Source organism: Pinus tabuliformis, chromosome 6 (assembly GCF_031772625.1).
Source record: "Pinus tabuliformis cultivar Carrire ecotype Pingquan chromosome 6, CPIR1, whole genome shotgun sequence".
NCBI lineage: Eukaryota > Viridiplantae > Streptophyta > Pinopsida > Pinales > Pinaceae > Pinus > Pinus tabuliformis.
This window is the reverse complement of record NC_142292.1, coordinates 1,947,448,737-1,947,474,874: the sequence shown is the minus strand read 5'-3', so window position 1 is coordinate 1,947,474,874 and position 26,138 is coordinate 1,947,448,737.

The window sequence follows — 26,138 nt, the reverse complement described above, 5'->3', positions numbered from 1 at the left end:
GCTAATATGACTTTGATGAATGGACAATGTCGTGAATGGTTTGTAGCATCGTTAACGTTGAATTTGAGGAACGTGTTGTCGCAATAGAGGTTAACGACTCAGGCAGAGGCCTTGGAGATCATGATGAGGCTGCATGAGACCCAAATGCAGGATCCTAACCTGGGAGTTCAGCAGATCCAAGTGGAGTTGAAAAACTTGTGCCTTGAGATGCAGAGTCTGAAACAGGACAGGACAACGCAACCAAAAGTGCACAAAGAGGTGTGGTGCATAAAATGCAAGGGTTAGGGTCATGATAAGGACCACTACCCTGTTTTTGCGAATGACCTCACGGGAGGAGGACTGATTCCGTTAAGGCCGGAAGCGTAAGTAGGACCTAGCGTGACACCTGCCTTGTGCTGCATGATTTGCCAAATAGGAGGAAAGGATGCTACAAACAACTTCTGTTTGTTACAGAAGTACACACAGAATTTGCAACAGTTGTTTTGTAATTTTTGTAGATCGGTTGGACACGATGAGTGCACTTGTAGAACATATGAGCTGATGATGGATAGAACTCCTAGCTATAGAGTTCAGGCTGAAACGCGGCCCCTAGACCAGAACGCAGGGGTGGCATGAACCAGATTTCAGGGGCGCGGATGAGACCGAGGTGGAGGAGGACCTGGAGGAGGTCGCAGACATCTAATATGCTACAATTGTGGAGGGCTAGGATATTATTCCCATGATTGTATGAATCCAATGTGCCCATTCAGTCTGTATTGTACCTCCCCCGACTCAGAACCTGCAAATGATGAGGTCTGAGCCACTCGAGGAGGATCCAAATGTGAACATTGTGCTCCGAATTGGAATCACGATAGGAGATGATAAAGGAAAATAGCCCAAAGATAGTACTTGGGTTTGCAAGGCTCTGACGAAAGAAGCAAAGTTTGATTTGGAGTGAGCTACAGAAACCTTCATGGAAGCTAAGAAGAGCTTCGCTGATGCCTCCACTTTAGGAAGAAAAGATAGATTAGAGCCGGAAATGGACCCATCTATGCTTACAACGTTCCTGGAAACATGCATGAAGCTACTGTGCGATAGTAAGGCTGTAAAGGGACTATAGGATCTCATTAACAGATGCGCTGGGACCGCGCCAGGAGAACCACGCGTAGTCAGGAAGATTGGAAAGCGCAACAAGGAGGTGAAGAGAAATGAGGCTTATCGTGTAGATTGGAAAATATGAGATGGACCAAGTAATTCTAGACTTAGGATCGAATGTGAATGTTCTGCCGAAGCAGACATGGGAGCACATGGGGAGGCCTACACTGCAATGGTCTCATATTCAGCTACAAATGGCGAACCAATAGAAGATAATACTCATGGGGCGATTGCATGGAATCACTGTGGATATTGAGGGAGTGAGCGTGTTAGAAGAATTTGAAGTGATAGAGATTGTTGATGACAACAATCCCTACCCCGCGCTCTTAGGAATTGATTGGGCCACTGACAGGAATAAGGTGATTAATCTGAATAAGCAGAAGATGATTTTTGAGAAGAAATGTCTGCATGTAGTTATACCCTTGGACCCTCCGGAAGGATCGTGCTATACAGAGTTGGTGCGTGACTATGAAAGTGACGATGATTTGGACTATATCTACAAAAAAACTACGTGAGAGAAAGATTAGGTAAATCCCACTATGGATAGACGGAGCTTATGGGAACACGAAATCTCTTATACATCGGATTCTGATGAGGAGATAGAATGATGGCAGAAGAAATTACATGAGGTAACCATGCTGAACTGTAATACAATGACAAGATCGTTGTGTTGTGTATCGACAGAAGTGAGGGATCTTCCTACTTATGATGGGTTAAGTGAGGTGGATACTTTCCTAGATAAGTTTGAAAGGGAGGTGCCAGAAAAGCAATGTTTCCAAGCCTTGAATTGGGTACCGCGCGCTACGCCCGCAAGGTAGTGGGGTACTCACAAAGGGAGCTTTGAGGACTGGCACGAATGCAAGAGAATGATGCACACATGGTTTGTGAAGCCAAATATGCAACTAGCAGACAAGTATGATGGACAAGATGATCCACGCGCACACCTTGCCAAGTGGATGAAGTTCTATGGAGAAAAGCCACAACCAGAGTGGGTGCACCTATTCTATCATACCCTAGATGTTATACCCATGAATTGGTATATAGAGATGGAGTTCCGCCATGGGACAATTGAATGGGATATCCTACGCAAAGGGTTCACGATGACCTTCAGTTTTGAGGATAGATGGTGGGACATTGTTGATGAAGTGCTACAAGAGGTAAAGGCAACTACCTTTAGGATACCACAGGAGCCGGTAGAATCGATTCAGCCTGAATGGGATACTTAGCTGAGCTGCGTGATGGAATGTTATAATGTAAGTGCTAAAGAAGAAGATGAAGATTCGCAAAAAACTTAACATCCCAGAAGCAGAAGGCCATTGCAAGTTTCAAGGACCATAGATTGAGAACCCTGACATCACCACACTAGTAAAAACAAAGCAGGTCAACATTGGTATGGAGGATGAACCTAAGTTTGCAATGCTCGGCGACTACTAGGACAACGCGACGAAGGATAAGGTCATTGAGTTACTCCATGAGTACCAAGAGTTATTCCCGACGAAGTTACAGATTTGGAGGGAATCATCGGAGATTTAGGAGTGATGAGCATCACGTTAAAACCTGACGTGAAGCCATTTAAGAAAAGGCCTTATCGTTTAAATCCAAAATAAAAGGAGAAGCTCTGTGTAGAACTAGACAAAATGCTCGCAACAGTAATCATTGAGCCGATGGAAGAATCCGATTGGGTAAGTCCAATGATGGTGCACAAAAAGAAGTAGAAGGACGAGATAAGAATATGTGTGGATCTTAGAAAATTGAATGACACTTGTGTGCATGATCCATTCCAAACTTCGTTCACAGATGAGGTGTTGGACAATGTCGGTGGGAAGGAAGCATATTATTTCACTAACGGGTTCTAACGATACCACCAGATCAAAATCACATTGTAAGATAGGAGCAAAACAACCTTCGTGATTGAGTGGGGTTGCTTTCAATACACTGTCATGCCATTTGGGTTGAAGAATGCGCCGACCATCTTTTCACGCATGGTTGTTGCAGCATTTAAGGAATATATTCACAAGTTCTTGGAAGTTTATTTTGATGATTGGACTATATTTGGGCTGGTTAAGCACCATGTAGCAAGCTTATGCTTGATGCTGGATACATGCCGAAGATACCAAATCGCACTTAACCTCAAGAAGTGTACGTTCCTCATTCCTTTCGGGAACCTGTTGGGACATGTGGTCTGTAGATAGGGACTGATGGTAGATCTCGCAAAGATTTTGGTGATCCTAAATTTGGAAGCACCCTGAAGTGTGAAACACCTGCGCTCTACCCTGAGAAATATGGGGTACTACTGGAAGTTCATCAAAAACTATGCCCAGATCACCACGCAGATGGAAAAGCTGTTGAAAAAAGATGTCACATTCTACTGGAACGATGATTGTAAGAAAAGCATGGACATATTGAAAGAAAAGATGGTCACTGCGCCGATCCTGGTCTTACCGAACTGGGACAGGGAGTTTCATGTCCATGTTGATGCATCGCGTATAGCACTGAGAGCAGTACTAACACAAGATGGTGGAGAGGGCTTGGTCCACCCTATCACGTTCGCGAGTCGCATATTGTCTAAAGCAGAAAAGAACTATTCCACCACTGAACGCGAGGGACTGGATATGGTGTATGCACTCCAGAAATATCGACACTACTTGCTAGGGGGACACTTCTAAATGTATACAGATCATTCTATGCTGAAATAATTGGTCAATAAGTGATCTAAAAATGGGGCTCTAAAGGCTTCTTGTCAAGCTTACAAGAGCCTCTCCCACTTCCAATGCTTAAATATTCCCAAGATATTATGATTAACCAATTGCGGAATTAAATATGCTTAAAAATAGGTGCATGCTGGTGTTTATTTTTAACTGTTCAAATGCCTTAAGTTCTGTTGTTTATGTTGATATGTAAATAGATGTAACAGTAAATAATGCAACAATAAAACAAACACACAGAACAACAATATAAGATGGAGTTCACCCAAAACTCTTGGACTACGTCTCCTTGAGCTCTAATCAACTCGACTAGGCTCTCTGGGATTATGGCATAGATCCTTTTACAAGCTCCATGCTCAACTCCACTGGTTTACACAGAACATAATGGGCTTAAAACACCGTCTTATCCCTGGCTCTGAAGCTCTCTGGCTTTCTGGCTCTGGCTCTCACCCTACCTCTCGGCTCTTGGCTCTGGCTCATAGCTCTGGCTCATGGCTCTAGCTCTAGCTCTGGCTCTAGCTCTCGGCTCTGGATTTGGCTTCTCTGAGCTCTCTCTCAGCCTCTGCGTGCATCTGTAATTTGCTTGACCTCCAAGCGACTCTTCGGCAACCTTCCAGCGACCCTTTTCAACAACTTTTAGCTCTCTAGTTTTTCGCATGACCTCCAAGCGACTCCAAAAACTCTCTTAGCTGCTTTGCGTTAGCCGCTATCTCATCAATTGAGCTCTTTGGATTTCTTGAGGCATCTTTCTGGCTCTGCGGCTTCCCCAGCCATTTCTTTGTGTGAAATCATTCCTCTGCGGCTCTATGGCTTCTTTTGCTCCTTGTCTCTTCGATTGGCCATCTGGCTCTATGGCTCTGTGGCTCTCTCTACATTAAAAACACATCATTGTCTATAAAATGCCTGCTTCCAGTGTGGCACAATGATTAGGGCCAGTTACAAAGGAATCAGGGCCTTCCTTCAGGCTAAACCCGAAAATGGAACAAAATTCCAATACACAGAGATTTACCGGAAATATACTATCGGGCACAAAATCCTGGACTTCAAATTCTATGAAATCACGCTCATATCCCTATCAGGTCCGCCCTCTTATGGATATCACAAGCCCATCGTTGATTTGTGTGATCTCCGATCCAACGACTGACAGCGATTTCAGGTGGCTTATGTTTACTGAGATTACCTGCTTGAAAAGGCGGTTTTATTTCTCCTACGCCATGCCACGTGTTGGCCAGTGTATGGGATTGGGTAGAGCACGTCCAACACCACTTACTTCCTGAGGCCCACCCGAAATCCCACTTACCACAGAACTCAAATAACATAAAGCCGCATCTATAAACCTTTTGGGTCCGACTTTATCACTTTGGGTCATTTCCTTTTATTTCGGTTTTATATCGGAAATGCGATAATACATAGAAAAATCCAAACAACACTTTTATATCGGAACTCAAAATTTATAGGGCTGCATTTATAAACCCTATTGGGTCCGTGCCCTGATCGCTAATTGCAATCGCGCTGTGTCAACGACCCTTTGTATCGGGGATCACTGATCTCCCGATCACTGATTAAATCTGGACCGTTGATCCCGCTCCTCGATCTGACGGTCGACATCGCACATCGCATGTCGCTATTGCAACGGCCCCGGGGTCTTTCCATATGCCATGGACCACACCGACGTTGATCGCCAATATCTCTGATCATCGCTATCAGCTCCAATCGCAAATCGCAATCGGCATATCGCAGTGCCTGGGGTCCCGATATCGCATGCGGGCCTATCTCCAATGCGATAAGTTGGAGGTTCAATCAAGGGTTCCTTCCACCCTTGCCTTAAGTCCTTTGCTTAATCCTTCTGATGTGATTTTCCTTTGTATAGCCTTTAGCCCATTTTTAGAAGAAATGCCTCCTTTTGCAAAGGACAAAGGCAACCTTCTTTCTGCAATAACTTCTTCATCTGAAGTCCATTTTAGCCCATTCAAGTTGTAATAGATTCGGAATGAAAAGATCTATTCAATGAGAGTATTTCCAAGAGCATCCTTGTACTGTCATTTTCCTCTGTCAGGAACACTTTAGACTTAGAAGTCTATCCAAGATCCATTTTGGATCACGCCTTCCCACTAAAAGAATTTTTGGTCTCCAAAAGACTGATATATTGATCTGAACAGTAAATGAGAGTAACAAAACCCTCTTCTTTCAGCCTCCATACACTTTCCTTGCATAGTGACTTTGAACCAAAGCCTTTGACCACTCTCCTTCCTAGATGTGCTGGTCCTCCTAAGGAAGAATGGTTTTCCTCCTTGACATCATGTAGAACTCCAGTTGAGATGGTCACAGAAGGTAGTTTGAACTTCTCTAGCTTGATCATTGATCCAAGGTGGCTCAAACAAATGTGAAGTACATATTCTTTGCAAAATTTTCATTTGTACCTATTTGACAAGTTATCAACAACAACAGAAATACAGACAACAACTGGATGGCCTAAAACTCTTGCTTCAAAAAAAGAAACAAATCTCACATCTTGTGAACACCTCCATGTCTTACATCTGCATACAAATGATGTACTAGATACCAAGCCCACAAAAAATGCCTTTAAAACAAATGACCCTTCAAGTCAAGCATGTAGAAAAGATCTCAACGATTCTTTTCAAAAGATGAAACACTTCATTATTATCTCCATCTTCGAGACCAAATCAACTTTTCTCAAGTCAATATTGCATTACATGGATGCCAAAGAAACCAACCCTTCAAGTTAATTACACATACATGTTCAAATACAAGGAAATCATCAACATCCTTATGTTCATGCATGTCAAGCTCGTGCATGCATTTCATCCTTCAACTTTCGCTTAAGCACACTGTACTTTCGAAGATGAAATGAAATATAATGTTGCAGTAATAAAGTGAGTCTCCTACTCAACTTTTTCCATTCACCTTCTTGGTAAACTCCTGCAACCTGCATTCCATTAACAAAGAAATGCAAATAGATGCATCAAATCAAAGACATGCAATCTTAATTGGATAATAACTCTAAGAATTTCTTACCAATCCATTTCAAAGGTACTACCTTTGTTTTCACATCAGCATCAACATGTGAATCATCCTGAAACACATCAATCATGGAATCTTCCTTTCCATTTCTGCCATTTTCTCTTTCCACCTTCTTCAAGTTTCGTTGAAGCATTGTTGGATTCAGAGTCCAACATTTTGCAGCAATATGTCCTTGCTTATGGCAGTTGGTGCAACACATGTGCATCCTCTTGACAGCATGATTTGCCTTGTCCAATGGACCTTTAGCTTCTTGCAACCTGTCCTTCAAAAATTTCCTGTATGTGGCCATTCTCTTCCAACATCTAGAAACATTATGGTTATCCAAACCACAAAAGGAACATGCAATGATTTTCCCATAGTTATATGGAAATTTACCATGTTGAACATAATCAAAAGGAAGATGATTAGAACTAGATTTATAACTTTCTTTTTCACCTTTATTGCCTTCATGAGGAGGTGAATCAAATGAAGAAGTGGCTCCCCTTGGAACACCGTCAATCTCTTCAAGGCTTTCAGAGTGTCCACAACTATCTGGTCCAAGTGCATGCTTATGAACATTTGCATCCTGCAAATGATGTTTCGAGCTATTGCATTCCCCATGAATACAACCTTTACACTCTTGAGGTAGAAGACCTGTAATGAAACTCCTTCTTAGAGCTGTTTCAATGGTCTTCATGGCAGCTTTGGAACTTTCTCCATAAGACTGTCCATAACCAAGACCCAAATACTTAGGCCTTTCCTCAACTATTATTGGCTCAACAATACCTTGTTCATGTTTGCCCAAGCCCTTTCCTTCATAGCCCATATTGGACATTAGCTTGGAACCTATGCCTCTGGTATGTTTTTCAAAAGAACCAATACAAGCATGCTTAGAAGAATTTGAAGACAACAAGAATGGTTTACCTCTTCTTCAAGCTGATACTTTGTTGTTGGGAAAAGTATCTATTCAGAATGCCCCTATCCCACTCTAAGGTGTGATAGTGCCTTAGCAACAAACAAGGAAACTTACTTGAGTATTCTTCTTTATGAAATGTAAATGAGGATGAAGGATGTAACTAACCTGTGTCTTTCGCTAGTTTGTTGATCCAATCACTCCTCTCTTCAATAGCTCCCAGCTCCCTGCTCCCTTACCGGCCCAGCTTCACCGAATTCCTGCAAGATCATAAGAGAGAGAAACTACACGAAGATACAGATATACATTCATAAAAATCTTAGGATCAGATTAAGCGAAACATGCAAATATAGCAAAACATCATTGATACACAGCATGTAGGAGAAACTAAAATAGTTTATTGATAGAATAATAAAGTCTAAGAGGAGATACAACCAAGTGAGTCCCGATCCAGCATCTACCTCCCAGCAAAGGAATCCCTTCCTCTCCTCCAACAAAGCATAAATCACCCAATGTACTAATCTCAATCTCAAACCAATAGCAATTCTCTGCAAAGTACAAAATTCCAGCCTCTGGATCTCTGGGATGAGGGATCCATATATAGATGTAAGCAGAGAGGATGAGTCAGCTTATGTTTTGACTTGTGGCTTCTCTCTGTCAGTTCTTGCTTCCACTTGGAGGCTGAGAGCCTCTTACTCATCACCTGGTCGAATTCAGTGAGGCAAGTATCATTGGAGAAGATTCTGGAAGCTTCCATGGTCTTTCCACCTCGTTGAATGACTCTGCCACTTGTCATTTCCCGCTCAATGCACGTGGGTAGTGCATTCAAGTGCGTTACAATGCACCTAGCCAGTGTATTTGGGTGCTTTGAAACGCAGGCAGCTAGTGGAGCTTCTGAATTGATCCTGATTTGACTAGTTTTGAGTGGTTTCTGGTGGAGAACTTCTGGGAGAAGCTGTCATTGGTTGACCTTGTTCATTTAGGAGCTGTAACAACATGTTTAGGGACTTTGGATCCCTTGGATTATGGACATTTCATGCTCATAGTTGTAAGGCACAAAAATGTCTATAATAGTTGCCCCCTAAAGTATGAGGCCGTTTAGCGGGTGAAATGCTTTACTAGGAGGATCCGAAGTTCATTCAATGCTGGGAGGAGACCTGTAATAAGATACAATACAATACATTATTTTTCATACTGTTTTCATGATCTAGCTGAGGCGGGCATTCCCATGCTCAGCTTTATAAATTCATTTTTATGTACATAGGACAGACAATCGTCTGATGGTAGACTGATGATTCTCATGAAATCATCATCCTTTTGGTAGGATGATCATCTGTTCTGCAATGATGTACATGTCAATGTCTTTATTTTTCCTGAATATATATCGCAGCCCGGATGGATGAAACTAGATCCGAGGTCTTCAATCTCATCCGATCTTCACTCTAAGTACAAGTCAATCCATGTGAGAAATTTTTTGAAGTCGAACATGGAAAGACATCGCTTGATTACCAGTTAATGATGTAAACTATTAACAAGCGTGAGAGGAATCACCGATAAGGATGATGACCCTCAAGGTACTGCAGTACAATTTGCGTGGTGTAAATAGAGGACTTGGCATCGAACACCACGCAAAATCTTTCGGTCGGAGGTCATTGATGTATACCTATCGCCGGAAGTGAGAAACTTGCCATTGAGGCATGCAAGCTTCAAAGTACTGAAGGGGGTGTTCCTAGATCAACTTCTTGGATAATGAGCTGATGTCGACAAGAAGCGATCCGTCAAAGGAGGGCTTTAATGTATCCCACATCAATGACATGGAATGGAGCAAATGATTTTGATGGAGGTGAAAACGATCTGATGATATAAGGTTCAGGGTGGCGGTCATGAAAGAAAGAAGGATAATGTATGGTAGTGGATGGGACACGGTTGACTTCTCTGGATGACTTCTCTTGAACATATCGGCGACACTTGTGTGATGGATTGGTAGCATTTACCCCAAAGGTGGATGGTATGGCGAGACCATGGTGATGTGACCGGTGAATGAAACAACCCAACCCGACTCTGGCACGGAGTGGAAGTGTCATGTTCAAGAGCGACTTGATACCAATAAAGGTTCTTTGAGCTTCTTCCCAATTTTTCCCCAGTCATTGCTGACCAGTACCTCTTTATTTTTGTCAAGCTTGAGGAGGATAACATATGCTTGTTCTATAATTTTCCCTTCGGGCAAACCCATCGCTATGTTTTAACGAGCCTAGCGATAGTGAAACTCGTTCTCGTCTATAGACAAGTTTGTCGCTATTAATCTTTTTAACGAGTCTAACGACAAAGATAACTCGGTCCTTTTCATTTTTAGAGAGTCTGAAAAGGTACGTAAAGTTAACTCCGAAAGTCCTTTTTCGTCATCTAATCCCTTAAGTCCGAAAAAGTATAAAACAATACAGAAGGGATGAGTTTTCGATAGTTTTAACGAGCCGATCAAAACAAGCGCTTGATCTTTTTGTGCAATAATCCCTCAGGTCCAAAAAGATTAAAATCTAGAGGAGGGATAGCACCTATGGTTGCTTTAACGAGCTGGAAGGCCAAAACTCGGCAATCTTTTCATATTTTACGAGTCAAATGAAAAGAGCTTAAAGAAGACTCGTCTTTTGAGGAACGAGTGATAAAATGGGTAGCAGCTGATTCCAGGTAAGGGTTGGAATTTTCCAAGCACGGCAGTGTCACAAGGATGGCTAGTGAAATCACTCTTCGCAGCTGTTCCTCAAAATGGGTAAACAATCATATGGAGGTGAATGATCGGCCAATGGAAAAGTGGAGGTGACGGTGCAAACACGACCAAGGCTTTAATGGCTGATAATGTTACATTCACGGTGGTTATTTACCGGAGGATAGTTCATTTTTAAACGAGCTTAAACGCAGGTTGAAACACTTGCTCGATCTTATGTTTATTTTTTAACGAGCATGAACTATGTGCTAAAACTACTCGATCTTATGTTTATTTTTTAACGAGCATGAACTATGTGCTAAAACTGCTCGATCTTATGTTTATTTTTTAGTGAGCATGAACTATGTGCTAAAACTGCTCGATATTAAGTTTGTATGCCCCTAGCATAATAACGCAAAATGAGGTGCATGCCCCCCAAGCTTCATTGCATTCAACTCGGTGGTTGGAATGAAGGTTTACTTTTGAGATTTGAAAAGGGGATTTGTTTCATTTTTTAAATGAGGTTGACACAGCAAAAGAACTATCCTCATGACTCCTTGTTTCATTTTTTTAACGAGGTTGACACGAGATAAGAATCGTCCTCGGAGTCCAAATCCATTAGATATAGAAGGTTTCATATTCCACTATGGCCACTTCCGCTAGATTACTCGGAGGCGGTAGGGCAAAAGTACCCATTAAGGCAGGGTCTTTTAGGAGACCTACTCCGATATTTTGGAGCGAATGATGGCTTCCATGGATCATTGGAATGCTTCCAGTAACTTGAGAACCATTGGGGAGGAAGTTTTGCTGATCGATGATTGTAATCCCTCCTTGAAAGGGAAATGCAATCTTTCTGAAATAGGTTGACACAACAGCTACCATGGCATATATCCATGGTCTTCCTAGTAGGATGTTGTAATCAAGGTTCCCATCTATGACTTCAACATCTATTTCTACTGTTTTCTCTCCTAGTTCAACTTTCAAGTTATTTAGGATACCATATGGGGTATATGTCCTTCCGTCAAATGCTTTTAACGTCGTCGTAGACCGCGACAAGGTTGGAGATCCTAAAGTTTTCCAGCAACTCATCGACATAATACATGTAGATGCCCCCTCATCAATAATTGTTCGATGAACAGTTTTGTTGAGGGCTTTCACTTGAATAAGGAAAGCTAGTTGAGCTGGTAACTGAGGGTCATATCCTTTATGATCAAAGGCCACAATATTGGAATCCATTGGGTCAATCCCACCTATTGCTGATAATAAAGCTTGCTCTTGGGAGAGGCAATTTTGCGGTACCTCAAGTGTCGACATAGCAGACGGCGATTGGACCAGGTCCTCTATTATATTATAATTCTGTGCTATTTTTGCACGAGGATTAAATGTCGATTTGTGTACTACTCCCTTTGGCGACTTTATCATTTGTTCAGGAATGACGGGTGGCACAACTTCAGTCAAAGTTGTTGTTGAACTACTAGGTTGTTCATTAGCCTTGTTATTCGACAGTTGTGGATTCCCGTAATCTTTATTCCTTGTCAAAGCATCGTTTTTCTGCTTTGAGATAGACAACATAAGCACTTGGGATTGGGAAGCATTTCCACTATCAACCAGATTTGTTCCTGGATTTGGAAACGGATCAGTTAACACGGCTGAGGTTTTCGAACTTTTAAAGAATTTCTTAAGCTCAGCTTTGTATGGACATTCTTTCATCCAGTGATCCTCGTCACATATCTGACACCCAAAGGGGGGTTTCCTATTTCCAGGAGGGTCTGAAGAAGTTTTTTCAGGAGATGACTCACCCTGTTTCTTCTTCTTCCCTTTGTTTTGTTTCTTCTTGCTTCCTGGTTGTTTGGTTTCTTTGCCCTTATCTGTCGATACGACATTTACTTCCGAAGCAAGAATTTCGTCTTTTGCATTTTGATCCGAAATCTTACGGGCTTTCGTAGCCTTTGTTGATTTCGCGTTTGTAGTGCCAATCACACCATCGCCAGTGTGAGAGTCATTGTTTGATTTAGGAGGAGGAGGAATTGAGAATTCTGGTCTAGGGGCATCAGGTATTTTGTCGCAGAGCGTGCTGAACTGAGTATAGACCAAGTCCAGATATTGTGCATGAGCGATGACTTGCTCTTCCGTTACGACTCCCCCCTTTTCCACATCTTCCGTTATGGAAGGAAGTAACGACTTGATAAACCATTCAGCTAATAGCTGATCGGGAACGTACGTTTTTACCATCCTACGACGACGTCGCCACTCATGTATATGATCAGATATGTGAGTGGCCGTTGTCTGTTTGAAGTTGGTTAGGATTTCCGTTCCCATTTCATACCTTATCGGCAATTGAAAATGGGTTAAGAAAGTCGTGACTAAGGTACTGAAGTTGTCGAACGAAGCTCTAGGCAATTCAATATACCATTTTGCCGCTGGACCCGTTAACGTCCTCTGAAAAAGGCGAAGCCTTATCGAATCATCGTTTAGGGTGTTTGATGAACACCATAGATGAAATGTCATCACGTGATTCGATGGATCTTCACCTGGATTTCCATTAAATTTAGGAATATCTGATGGAAGTTTGTGTGGAATCGCTGGCCACCAAGGGGCGTAAGCAATTGGATCGTTTGTTAACCTGTGTAAATCAGGTAACTCTAACGTTGCCACGAATGGTAACTGTTGATTCAGGTTAGGTGAAGCATACCCAGGATATGATGGAATTGCCTGAGTAGTTGGCCTTTGCATACCAGCATAATGTAGTTGATGTTGGTATGACTGATACGGTTGGTGGACATGACCATTGTAAAATGGTTGATTTTGACCATTTTGGATGTACGACTGTCCACTGTTCTGAAAGATCTGCTGCTCAGAACCTTGGTATACTTGTTGGAATTGTGGTTGTTGGTATTGCACCAGCCACGGTTGTGAAGCCATGTTCTTTTGCGCTATACTAACCGTTGGACCAAGGTGTGGGGTAATTGTACCCATTTGGACCTGTGTCGCCCCACCAGTCGGCGATTGTGGTTGAGTCACAGGGTCAAGAGGCTGTTGCATTACAACCTGAGAAATCTGCGGTTGACATACAACAGGCAGCGTTTGAACTTGTGACATTGTCACAATAGCTGGTGTAGTCGGGATGTTCGACATAGGTACACATTGTTGCATAGAATACACAACTCTTGGTTGTTGGGGTAGTATAGGTACCCAACCACTTGATGTAACTCCAATATAACCTGAATACTGTTGTGAACTCCTGTATGGATATCCTCCCGGAGGGGGTAATGAAAGGGCATACTGCCCCCCATACGGTGGCAATCCGGAACTCAAGGGGATTGTCTGCCCTTGGGGACTGGATTGCCCAATTGACCTCCAAATGGATCAATTTGGCAAGTCTCAACATAAGAGTTGCCGGATATTATTCCGGAGGAACAAACAGGAACGGACCATACTGTCGAAATAGCCTCTGGATGGACTCCTTCTAGCGGTTGTGAGCTAGTTGGGATAGATGGTACGCCGGCAAACATTGTCGGAGTGACGGCAGGGAGTTCTGTTGTCGTTGTGTCAGCCGACACAGTCCTAGATGTTGACGGTTGTTCAGACATTTTGAGTCTATCCAAAAGATTACCTAGTGATTCTACAGGAAATTCCACTGGTGGTAGACTAACTTCTGATGTCGAAGGAAATAGAGTGACCCCGACTCCAAAATGTGTTGGAGTACTTGCTTGCGGATCTCTACAATTTCCTCTATCACAATCAAACCAGGTGGAAGGGGAAGACCGTCAGGTCCGTAAAATATTTCTGGTGCCAAAGAAGCGGTTGAATCGACAGAGACAGATGTTTGAGGAGCAAGACTCTCCGAACCGGTTGCAGATGGAACTGGTTCAGTAACACAAGTGTTTACTCTCAGACTAGGATCAGTATCACTGTCCCTCTATGGTTGTTGAACTTCTTCTATAGAGGCAGGGTTTCCAGAAATGTTTGGAGTAAACAGAATCTCGGATGTTGTTGGAACACTTGTTCTAACTTTAATAGGAGATTTTGAACCGGTTAAACGAGTTCGCTTTGTCCGTACTGTTTTCGATTCCGGAGACAAAGACGGTTGACTCGTAAGCCTCCGCGAACGACGGGGTTTCAATTGACTTTCTTCCACGATTGCGGATTACTCGATCAACTGAAATACAAAAGGGGAAATATGTTTCCGAATTAAATGAATTTTAGACGCTTTGGACACAACTTGCTTTTTCAATTTTAAAGAGTCGAGAAAAAGCAAAAGATGACTCTAGTCTCCTTCAATGTTTTAACGAGCCCGAAGTGACAAATGCTCGGGTGGAATTTTTCCGTTATAGAGTCTGAAAAAGGCCAAAAGGAACTGCTGTGGAGTTCTAGGTAGAGGGTGTGCCAAACCAATCGCAAAACCGCAGAATACTTTTTAAGGTACGGGCGGTCAATCTTCCCGAATGCTGTGTTCAGTGCATTGCGATTAGTAGGGCGGCCGACACGGCTTCTTATGGATAAAGGTTTTATGTCTATAGGGGTCTCCCAATATATACTTGGCGGTACGTGGGAGAACAATCCGTACTGGCGCTTATCATCTCTCAGGAGGAATCACCCAACCATCAGCGAGATCGACAGTCACCAGGTTTTACGACACCGGAACACGTCTCTAGCCTAGACATCTATGTTGTGTGTTAAGTTCCAATGCGTTGCTAAGTTCATTCAATTTATTTTAGGTTGATATTTCTTAGAATTTTGCCTTTTTGGATCACCATGAGATGTAGTTACAATTCCTAAATGCAGTCTAAAGATGATAAGCAAGCTTTTATCTCTTTTCAACAATGAAAATGCTAGCTACAAAGGGAAAAGAAAGACACAATCTTTTCTCAAAGAGCATAGAGCACACTGTAAATGCACTTTTTCCTAAATCAAACCATACAAACTATCAATATGCAAATGCACAAATGCATGTATTTGTTTTCACTTTCTTAATATTGATGCCTAAAAAGAAAGCTGTTGTACAAATTTGAATTCGATTTCAAGTGAAAACAAAAACAAGTTTCCTTTTTTAAATAAAAAAGACGATTACGACACTTATGATTATGAAGTAAACACTTGTTTCGACACTAGAAATTCATAAATTCAAACCAAAAGACAAAAGTAAAAGCGCAATCAACTGTCAACAGCAAACAAACTTACTCCTAAGATCAAAACGACACTTACGACAGGTCTAGATCTAAGGGCGACAGTATGACTAGTTTACTTTTGTAATGGGAAACTGCAAATGATGTAACAAATACACAAAAACAAATACAGTTTCTTTATACAACTGAGGTGGAATTAAGGCAGAGAAAAGGGGTTTTCAGATAGGTACACACACTGATAACAGGCTGCAAAAAACAGAGATAAAACTGAACACAAGGATGCAAAGAACCACAGCTGCACAAGGCAAAGGCTGATCAGCGCACCTGCATAACAGAGAAACTGAATTACAGTGCAGGTAGCCCTCTCGGGACCTGCGTTGAAACGCAGAGTCTCTTCACAGAGCCTGCGCTGAAGCAAAAACGAGAATTGTCTCTGGGTTCTGGGTCACGGTTTGCAGTTTGATCTGAGGTTTTTGGCCGGATAAAAGCTATCAATAAGGTACAATTAGAAGGATGACTTAAAGGAGGACTAAAGAGCTATCACAAAGGGCTGTTAGAGCATTTGTGGATCAGTTGTTCAGATCAAAAACAGGCCCAGTAAATGGACTAGAGTAGCAGATCTCTACTTTGCATTTGTAAATGACAAATGCAGTTCGATTCAACACTCCTGAGTTTATGAGAAGAACAACAATAGAAACACAAATAAACTAACTAGATACGATCCCCAGCAGAGTCGCCAATTTGTTGTTGGGAAAAGTATCTATTCAAAATGCCCCTATCCCACTCTAAGGTGTGATAGTACCTTAGCAACAAACAAGGAAACTTACTTGAGTATTCTTCTTTATGAAATGTAAATGAGGATGAAGGATGTAACTAACCTGTGTCTTTCGCTAGATTGTTGATCCAATCACTCCTCTCTTCAATAGCTCCCAGCTCCCTGCTCCCTTACCGGCCCAGCTTCACCGAATTCCCGCAAGATCACAAGAGAGAGAAACTACACGAAGATACAGATATACATTCATAAAAAGCTCAGGATCAGATTAAGCTAAACATGCAAATATAGCAAAACATCATTGATACATAGCATGTAGGAGAAACTCAAATAGTTTATTGATAGAATAATAAAGTACAAGAGGAGATACAACCAAGTGAGTCCTGATTCAGCATCTACCTCCCAGCAAAGGAATCCCTTCCTCTCCTCCAACAAAGCATACATCACCCAATTTACTAATCTCAATCTCAAACCAACAACAATTCTCTGCAAAGTACAAAATTCCAGCCTCTGGATCTCTGGGATGAGGGATCCATATATAGATGTAAGCAGAGAGGATGAGTCAGCTTATGTTTTGACTTGTGGCTTCTCTCTATCAGTTCTTGCTTCCACTTGGAGGCTGAGAGCCTCTTACTCATCACCTGGTTGAATTCAGTTAGGCAAGTGTCATTGGAGAATATTCTGGAAGCTTCCATGGTCTTTCCACCTCGTTGAATGACTCTGCCACTTGTCATTTCCTGCTCAATGCACCTGGGTAGTGCATTCAAGTGCATTGCAACGCACCTAGCCAGTGTATTTGGGTGCTTTGCAACGCAGGCAGCTAGTGGAGCTTCTGAATTGATCGTGATTTGACTAGTTTTGAGTGGTTTCTGGTGGAGAACTTCTGGGAGAAGCTGTCATTGGTTGACCTTGTTCCTTTAGGAGCTGTAACAACATATTTAGGGACTTTGGAGCTCTTGGATTATGGAAATTTCATGCTCATAGCTGTAAGGCACAAAAATGTCTATAACATACTTGACTAGGGCTTCTTTGGCAATAAAGTGTTGTGACTCCAACTCATGCATCCTTTTCAGGTTCATATTTGTAATATGAAGTCGCCTCCCTATTTCCTGCAATTTGTTAGAAATCATCTGCTTCTCTTCCTCCATGGAATTCAACTGCTCTCTAAGTATGTTGCTCTTCCTTCCATCCTCATACATTCCCCTCACCATATCCATCATGGTGAACAAATCTTGCTTCTTGTCTTCATCAAAGGCTCTTGTGAAGAAAAACGAATATGAGGACTCACTTGTAGAAGTTGTCATTATGCCAATGAACAAAAGAACTTCAAACAAGACTAACAAAGAGCTTATTCAACAACCTTTTGCAACAAAACTCTTGTGTTTCAAGGATTTCTTTGAGGTCCTTTGGGATAAGAAGAATGCCTTCAGCCCTTCTTCCTTTTTGTCCTCTCCTGGACTGAGCTATCAATAGCTTTCCCATCACCTCTGGAAACTCAAACAATAGTTAGTCTGCAAACAAGCATACAATCAACCTGTTACTATTTAAACACCTTTCAGACAAGCAATCTTCGCTCTATCAATCAAGAATTCTGATCTGATTCCACTTGCTCTGGTATAATCAACTTTGATATCACCTTCCTGAAGGTGAGGTTAATCAATCTCAGGCTCTGATACCACCTGATCTGAAAATGGGGCACTAAAGGCTTCTTGTCAAGCTTACAAGAACCTCTCCCACTTCCAAAGCTTAAATATTCCCAAGATATTATGATTAACCAATTGCGGAATTAAATATGCTTGAAAATATGTGTATGTCGGTGTTTATTTTTAACTGTTCAAATGCCTTAAGTTCTGTTGTTTATGCTGATATGTAAATACATATAACAACAAAATAATGCAGCAATAAAACAAACACATAGAACAACAATATAATATGGAGTTCACCCAAAACTCTTGGGCTATGTCTCCTTGAGCTCTAGTCAACTTGACTAGGCTCTCTGGGATTATGGCATAGGTCCTTTTACAACCTCCACAGTCAACTCCACTGGTTTACACGGAGCACAATGGGCTTAGAACACCATCTTATCCCTGTGAAGTAGAAAAGTGTTCCCTTTGCAGACAGAGGCAACCTGTCTAGCCCTAGAGTGGGTCTACTCATAGCCAAACAAAACAACAATCGTTTTCCTTAAATAGTCATCGTTGGAGGCCTACCTCAAAACCCGTGTTTGGTGAAGCTTCTGTTGCGCCGCTCCAGCTTCCATTTCCTTCTCCTTAATGAGAAATCGTCCTGAAACACCACAAGAAAACAACAGAGTATGTAACCGACAACAATAATGATCTATTTACTTATAAAATCAAGGATTCATAAGCTATCAAGTAAATTGTACACAAGATATAGGAAATCGTTATTGATTGTATTAAAATAAATCAAGAGCAAAGATTACAACCAACGTCGCAAGCCTTCTCAAAGGGTCCAACCGATATGTTCCTTCAAGCATTCACCCTCAAGAATGGGTCTCCCAAATGGATAATATCTCTCTCACTCACAAACTCTAATGCAAGGCTTAGGCACTTCACAACCTCTTACAAAACTATCATCAATTCCACACTTGTCAAACTCACACCAAAGCTATCTAACCTGCTTCAATCCAACTAGCAACCAGTAACTTGGAACTGGCAACCAGTAACTAGGAACTAGCTGATCATAGCAATGGTGAGTGCTTTTATAAGAGGAGGAGCCTCCATGAAATGAGGGAGAGGGAGCTTATCCTCAAGGGAGGTTTCATAAAAGGTGGAACTACCATCCCAAAGGAGGAAAGGTGAACCAATCTGACCCAACAACTAGTTCTAGAATCACCCAGAAGGCTGACTGTTTGAACTAATTCGCCAAATCTGGATCGTCGCAGGTCATAAACTAGGGCTTAGCGATGACATCACAAGGGAGTAATGCATTCGGACCAATCGTCACAATAAACATCTGGAAGACTTGTGCCGAGCCCTAAAATTTGACCATCGCAGGAAACACGTGTACACCTGCGATGACGTCGCAACGATACAGTTCATGACAGGGAACCGTCGCACATTTTAAGGGTTTACTTGCGACAATGCAGAAACTTAGGAAAAGAGGGTCAATCTTCAGCATTAGAGAGCACTTGCTTAATCTTCTTACATGAGTGGGAAGATATTGAAATGCTTATCTGATGTATGACACAGTGGAGGGACTGAGATGAGGTCAGTGAAAAATTACTATGTAACAAATGCCCCCTAAAGCATGAAGCCCGAGAGAGTGGGAGGGGTGAAATGCTTTACGAAATCATAACCGAACTGGAACACCACCACGAAGAACCTATAGGCACAAGTACAACTGATATCTCTGATAGTGAAATACATGTAGTTTAGGTATGGGTGCAACCATCCAAAACACATATGAAACTTGGTCTGTGGTATGGACGCAGCCACCTAGTTGATAAGATCATATATGATGATAAAGGTATGGTCGCAGCCATCCATGAAGACTTAGGTATGGTTGTAGCCATCCAAACAAAGAGTCATATGTGTAATCATGAACCAATCCACGCAGCCCGAACATATGTAATCTTTGTCCAGGGTCTTGAAACCCTAACCGATCATAGTACAAGTTCTAGCATGCGAACAAATGTGCTGAAGTCGAGCATGATAGAAAATCGCTTGATTACTGGTCAATGATGGAAACCATTAACAAGCGCGAGAGAGACCACCAATAATGCCAATGGTTCTCAAGGTACTGCCAATACAATCCACTAAGTGTGAAAAGTGATCTGAAGTTGAACACTCGTGGAATCACCCAATCAAAGACCAATGATGAAAGTCCATCGTCAGGTGCGAAGAACTTGCCATTGAGGCATGCAAGCTCCAAGGTACTAAAAGGAATCTCTAGATCGACTTCCTAGATAATGAGTTGATGTCGACAGGAGGCGATCTGTCATAGGAGGGCCATAGTGTTCCCCCATCAATGACACCAGACAAGGAATAAGTGGTAGATGGTGAAATAGAGCATTAGAGGAGGCGATAAGTGTGTGAACTGCAGAAGGATTATACTCTTGAACATATCGGCAACATGACTCCAAAATGCAGCAACATTTTGGTACCAAGGGATCTGAAGTTGGATGGAGGCAACCTGGATTAGATGGCATGAGGTAAAATGGTGACCCAAAAGCCCGGAAGGCTAATGACGATGTAAGGATATCCCAACCTGACGAGAAGCAAAAGTGTCAATGTTCAAGAGTGACTAGCTACCGTAGGTAACCAACGATGACTTCCAAATTTTCCCCCACCATTGCTGGCAAGTACCCCAATTATTTTTGAAAAACAAACTTGAAGGCGATAGCATATGCTTATGATATAATTCAACCTTCGGGCAAATCCAACTTAGTGATAGTTTAACGAGCCCTAGGGAGGAGAAGCTTGAGTCTCATCATTGTGATGAGTCCAATGTCATCAAAGTTTAATGAGTTCGACATAGGTAAAACTCAAAGTCTCTTTCATGTTTAGAAAGCTTGAAAAAGACACGGAAAAGAAAACTCTTGGGGGGGTGGGGGGGGTGGGGGTCCTTTTTCGTAAATTTGTGTCCCTCAAGCCCAAAAAAGTAGAAAATAATACTCGAGAGAACTGCTTGACCATTACGATCAAGGAGTACTTTTCGTAATTAGTGTTCCCGATCTGAAAAAAGTAAAAAAATATTTGAGACACAATGTTTCATAACCAAAAATGAGCTTGAAACGACAAAAGCCCAACCATATTTTCGTTTTTAAACGGTCGGAAAAGAGTTGAAAGCAAACTGCCTTTTTATTTCGGTTAACGAGTCAAAAAGAAAACTTGGCAATCTTTTAATCTTTTACAAGTCAGGAAAGAGCTTAAAGGAGACTCGTCCTGGAGGAACCAATGGTATCAAGGGTAGCAATTGGTTCCAACAATGGTGGAGCTGCTCAAAAAATGTAATGGTCAAGAGGCTGGCTAATAAAACCACTCATCGCAGCGGATGGTCAAGAGGTTGGCTACTAAAACCACTCATCACTACGGTCCCTTAGGAAAGGAAAAACAACCAAGCTTGAACCATGGAGAACTCTGCTTGGATTTGCTTTCATGTTTACACAAGCTTGAAACGAAAAACTATGCTTGTTATAAGTTCGCATGCCCCCAGCATAATAAGCCAAATCGAGGTACATGCCCCCCAAGCTTCATTACATCTAACGGAGTGGATGGAATGGAGGTTAACTTTCGAGATCTTGGAAAGACTCGACTTGGATTTTACGACATCTTAATCAAAGACTCGATTTGGAAAGGGAGTTGTTTCATTTTTTAAATTAGTTGGACATAGTAAAAGAACTATCCTCATAACCCTTGTTTCATTTTTTAACGAGGTTGACACAAGATCAAGAACTTGCTTCATAACCCTTGTTTCATTTTTTAATGAGGTTGACACAAGATCAAGAATGTTCCTCAAGACTCCTTGTTTCAATTTTTAACGAGCTTGACACAAGACAAGGAACTATGCTCCATGATCCTTGTTGCATTTTTTAACGAGGTTGACACAGGAACAAGAACTCTCCTCGGCCACCTACTCATGGGCCATATGAGAACATGACCCTGAAGAGGTTTTCACTAGATGGAAGAAATGCACTTTAGGAGGAAAACATGTCATTGGTCACCAACGACAGATCGGGTTCCAATGCCCCCAGTACATGATGTACGAGGCCATCTGCATGATCATTAACAGATGCGTAGATGGAATGGGTAGCCACATAATTGACATGTGGAAGGGAAGGTACTGCTTGTAAGAAAAACTGAGAGGGGATGACGGCGGCACAGGAGGCACCGGGTGACTAAAGAACGATAGTTGATCTATGGTCACCATTCTTCCATTGTGTGGGAAATAGACCACATAGAAAAGCAAAGAAACAAGAGCCCCCATGGCATAAATATAGTCACAGCCAAGGAGAAGACTGAAATCTAAATCACCTTAGACAACCATCGTATCTATATAGATGGTTTTGCCTCCCAAAGTCACAGGGAACTTGGGAAGGATCCCAAAAGGTTGACGAGTTCCTCCGTCAAATGCTAATAGATTCTAAGTAGCAGGCACAAGATGTGGGGAGCCCAAATCTTGCCAAGTCGTGGAAGGCATAAGACTGACAGAAGCACCTTCATCCAAGAGAGTGCCCGGTATGGCCTTGTCATAAGTGTGTACTATAATCTGGAAAGGCACGTAGGATGGGAGGTGGAATGTAGTCAAATGTCTCCAGTCAAAATAAACGACCAAACTACTTAGTGGGGGTATTATATGATTGCCCCCTTGCTCTACAGGAACCGAAGAAGGACGCTCCTGATCGGCTAGGATAAGAGGGTCATTCTCGGACTCAAGAGAAGCTGATGAGATGAGAAGAACATGGGAAGAATGATCATGAAGCCCTTATGGAACATAGTGAACAATTGGGGGCGAACCCAAGTCGACACTCTTTCCGACCAAAGGTTGGTCAGGAACAAGCTTATCACAGCCAGGCTCGGGAAGAGCAGTATGGACAAGAAAAGAATCTAAGTCAATCTCATGGTCGATGGGTAGAGGGTCTGAAGAGAGCCTTTGATAACCAACCGGAAGAGGAGGGGAAGAAGTTGTAAGGCTTTCCAAAACGGCAGAAGCTTTATCAATGAGAAGACAAAGATGAAGAGGATGGTTGCCTTCATAGAGCCTACAGGGGAACCAATTCTTCTCTGTCTTCTTACCACTGCCAGTTGAGAGGGTAGCATCGTCATGAGCTTTAGAGGATGATGAGGGACGAGCCAGATCGTGAGACCAAACTTCTAAATCCTAGGAATGCTAGGACAATCACGAAGAAGATGGTCGCCCTTGCACAATTTACATGGAAACTTAACCTTCCACAGAGGAGTAGAAGGTGGCATGACTGGTGACGTACTTGGAACATGAGTTGGATGGGTGGCCAGATGCTTATCCAACATCTTCTTCTTCTTTGTCTTCCTCTTCTTCTTCTTAGCCTCCTGGTTACTGGATGTAGAACTTTCACCAGGCGAAGGAGGAGAGGAGGAGGAAGAAACAGGGGAAGAAGGTATACGCTCAACCTTGGAAGCATCATGTCATGATTCAAATGAAGGAGACGGTGGAATAGAAGTCATGATGCTCAGGACCACCGAGGTTGAAAACAACCAAACGGGCAAACCGAGGGTTAACCCGGGCAAGGACAATGTTGCCATATATAGAGCACCGACATTTCCAAAAGGAGGAAACAGACCAGGAGTTCCATCTAGGGGAAGACCTTGGTCGGTAGACTCGGGGATGGTTGCCATCGGGAATGAGCCTGAAAAACACCCGAACTGTAACGAAGAATCCTAACTGTAACTAGGAATATTTCGTGGGTAGTAAATTTTATTACACATGAACAAAACTTGACCTTTTCATGTTTCAAGACTCAAGAAAACAACGAAGAGGTGACTCTATCTCTTTGGAGGTTTAATGAGCCTGAAAGGACAAGTGCTCAGATGATCGTTTTCTTTTAAGGAGTTGAAAAGGAACAAAAGTGACTACTCTTGAGAACTAGGCAGGAGGTTTACCAGACAAACCGTAAAACTACATATACACCTTGGTGATGAAATGAAAGAAAAAATGACCAAGGACTTTTTGTATGGCAGTCAATCTTCCTGAAGGCTGTGTTCGGTGCGTTACAGTTCGTAAGGCGGTAGACACGGCTTCCTCAGCGGAGTCGCCAACTTGTGAAGTAGGAAAGTGTTCTCTCTGCGGATAGAGGCAACCCCTCTAGCCCTAGAGTGGGTCTAGTCATAGCCAAACAAAACAACAATCGATTTCCTTAAATAGTCATTGTTGGAGGCCTACCTCAAAATTGGTGTTTGGTGAAGCTTCTGTTGCACTGATCCAGCTTCTGTTTCCTTCTCCTTAATGAGCAATCAGCCTAAAACACCATAAGAAAACAATAGAGTATGTAACTGACAACAACAATGATCTATTTACTTATAAAGTTAAGGAATCATAAGCTATCAAGTAAATTGTCCACAAGATATAGGAAATCATTATTGATTATATTAAAATAAATCAAGAGCAAATCTTACAACTGAGCCTTGATGTCGCAAGCCTTCTCAGAGGGTCCGATCGGTATGTTCCTTTAAGCATTCACTCTCAAGAATGGGTCTCCCAAATGGATAATATCTCTCTCACTCACAAACTCTAATGCAAGGCTAAGGCACTCCACAACCTCTTACCAAACTATCAACAATTCCACACTTTTCAAACTCACACCAAAGCTATCTAACCTGCTTCAATCCAACTAGCAACCAGTAACTAGGAACTAGCTGACCATAGCAATGGTGAGTGCTTTTATAGGAGGAGGAGCCTCCATGAAATGAGGGAAAGAGAACTTATCCTCAATGGAGGTTTCATAAAAGGTGGAACTACCATCCCAGAGGAGGAAAGGTGAACCAATCCAACCCAACAACTAGTTCAAGAATCACCCAGAAGGCCAACTATTTGAGCTAATTTGCCAAATCTGGATCTTCGGAGATCATAAACTAGGGCTTAGTGATGACATCGCAAGGGAGAAATGTGTTCGGACCAATCACCGCAATAAACATCTAGAAGACTTGCACCGATCCCTAAATCCAACAATTGTAGGAAGCACACGTACACCTATGATGATGTCGCAATGATATAGTTCATGACAGGGAACCATCGAACTTTTTAAGGGTTTACTTGCGACGATGCAGAAACTTAGGCAAAGAGGGTCAATATTCACCATTAGAAAGCAGTTGCTTAATCTTCTTGCATGAGTGGGAAGATATGGACATTTTTATCTGATGTATGACATAGCGGAGGGACTGAGATGAGGTCAGTGACAAATTACTCTGTAACAATCCCTGGCTCTGAAGCTCTCCGACTTTCTGGCTCTAGCTCTGGGTTCTGGCTCTGGCTCTGGCTCTTAGCTTTGGCTTGTGAATTTGGCTTTGCCTCTGGATCTAGATTTAGCTCTAGCTCTAGCTTCTCTGAGCTCTCTCTCAGCCTCTGCATGCCTCTATAATTCGCTTGACCTCCAAGCAACTCTTCAACAACCTTCCAGCGAGCCTTTTCAGCACCTTTTAGCTCTCTAGTTTTTCGCTCGACCTCAAAGCGACTCAAAAAACTTCCTCAGCTACTCTGCACTAGCCGCTACCTTGTCAATTGAGCTCTCTATCTTTCTTGAGGAATCCTTCTGGCTCTGTGGCTTCTTCTGTTCCTTGTCTCTTCCACTGGCCATCTGGTTTTGTGGCTCTGTGGCTCTCTCTGCGTTACAAATGCATCATTGTATATAAAATGCCCACTTGTAGTGTGGCACAATGATCAGGGGCAATTACAAAGGAATTGGGGCCTTCCTTCAGGCAAAACCTGAAAATGGAACAAAATTCCAATACACAGAGATTTACCGGAAATACACTATCGGGTGCAAAATCCTGGACTCCAAATTATATGAAATCACGCTCATATCCCTATCGAGTCTACCCTTTTGTGGCTATCGCAAGCCCACCATTGATCTGCTTGATCTCCGATCCAGCGACTAACAGCCATTTTGGGTGGCTTATGTGCATGGAGATTACCCGCCCGAAAAGACAATTTTCTTTCTCTTGCGCCATGCCACGTGTCAGCCAGTGTATGGGATCAGGCAAAGCCCGTCCAATACCGCTTACCACCCAAGGCCCACCTGAAATCCCACTTACCACGGAACTCAAATACG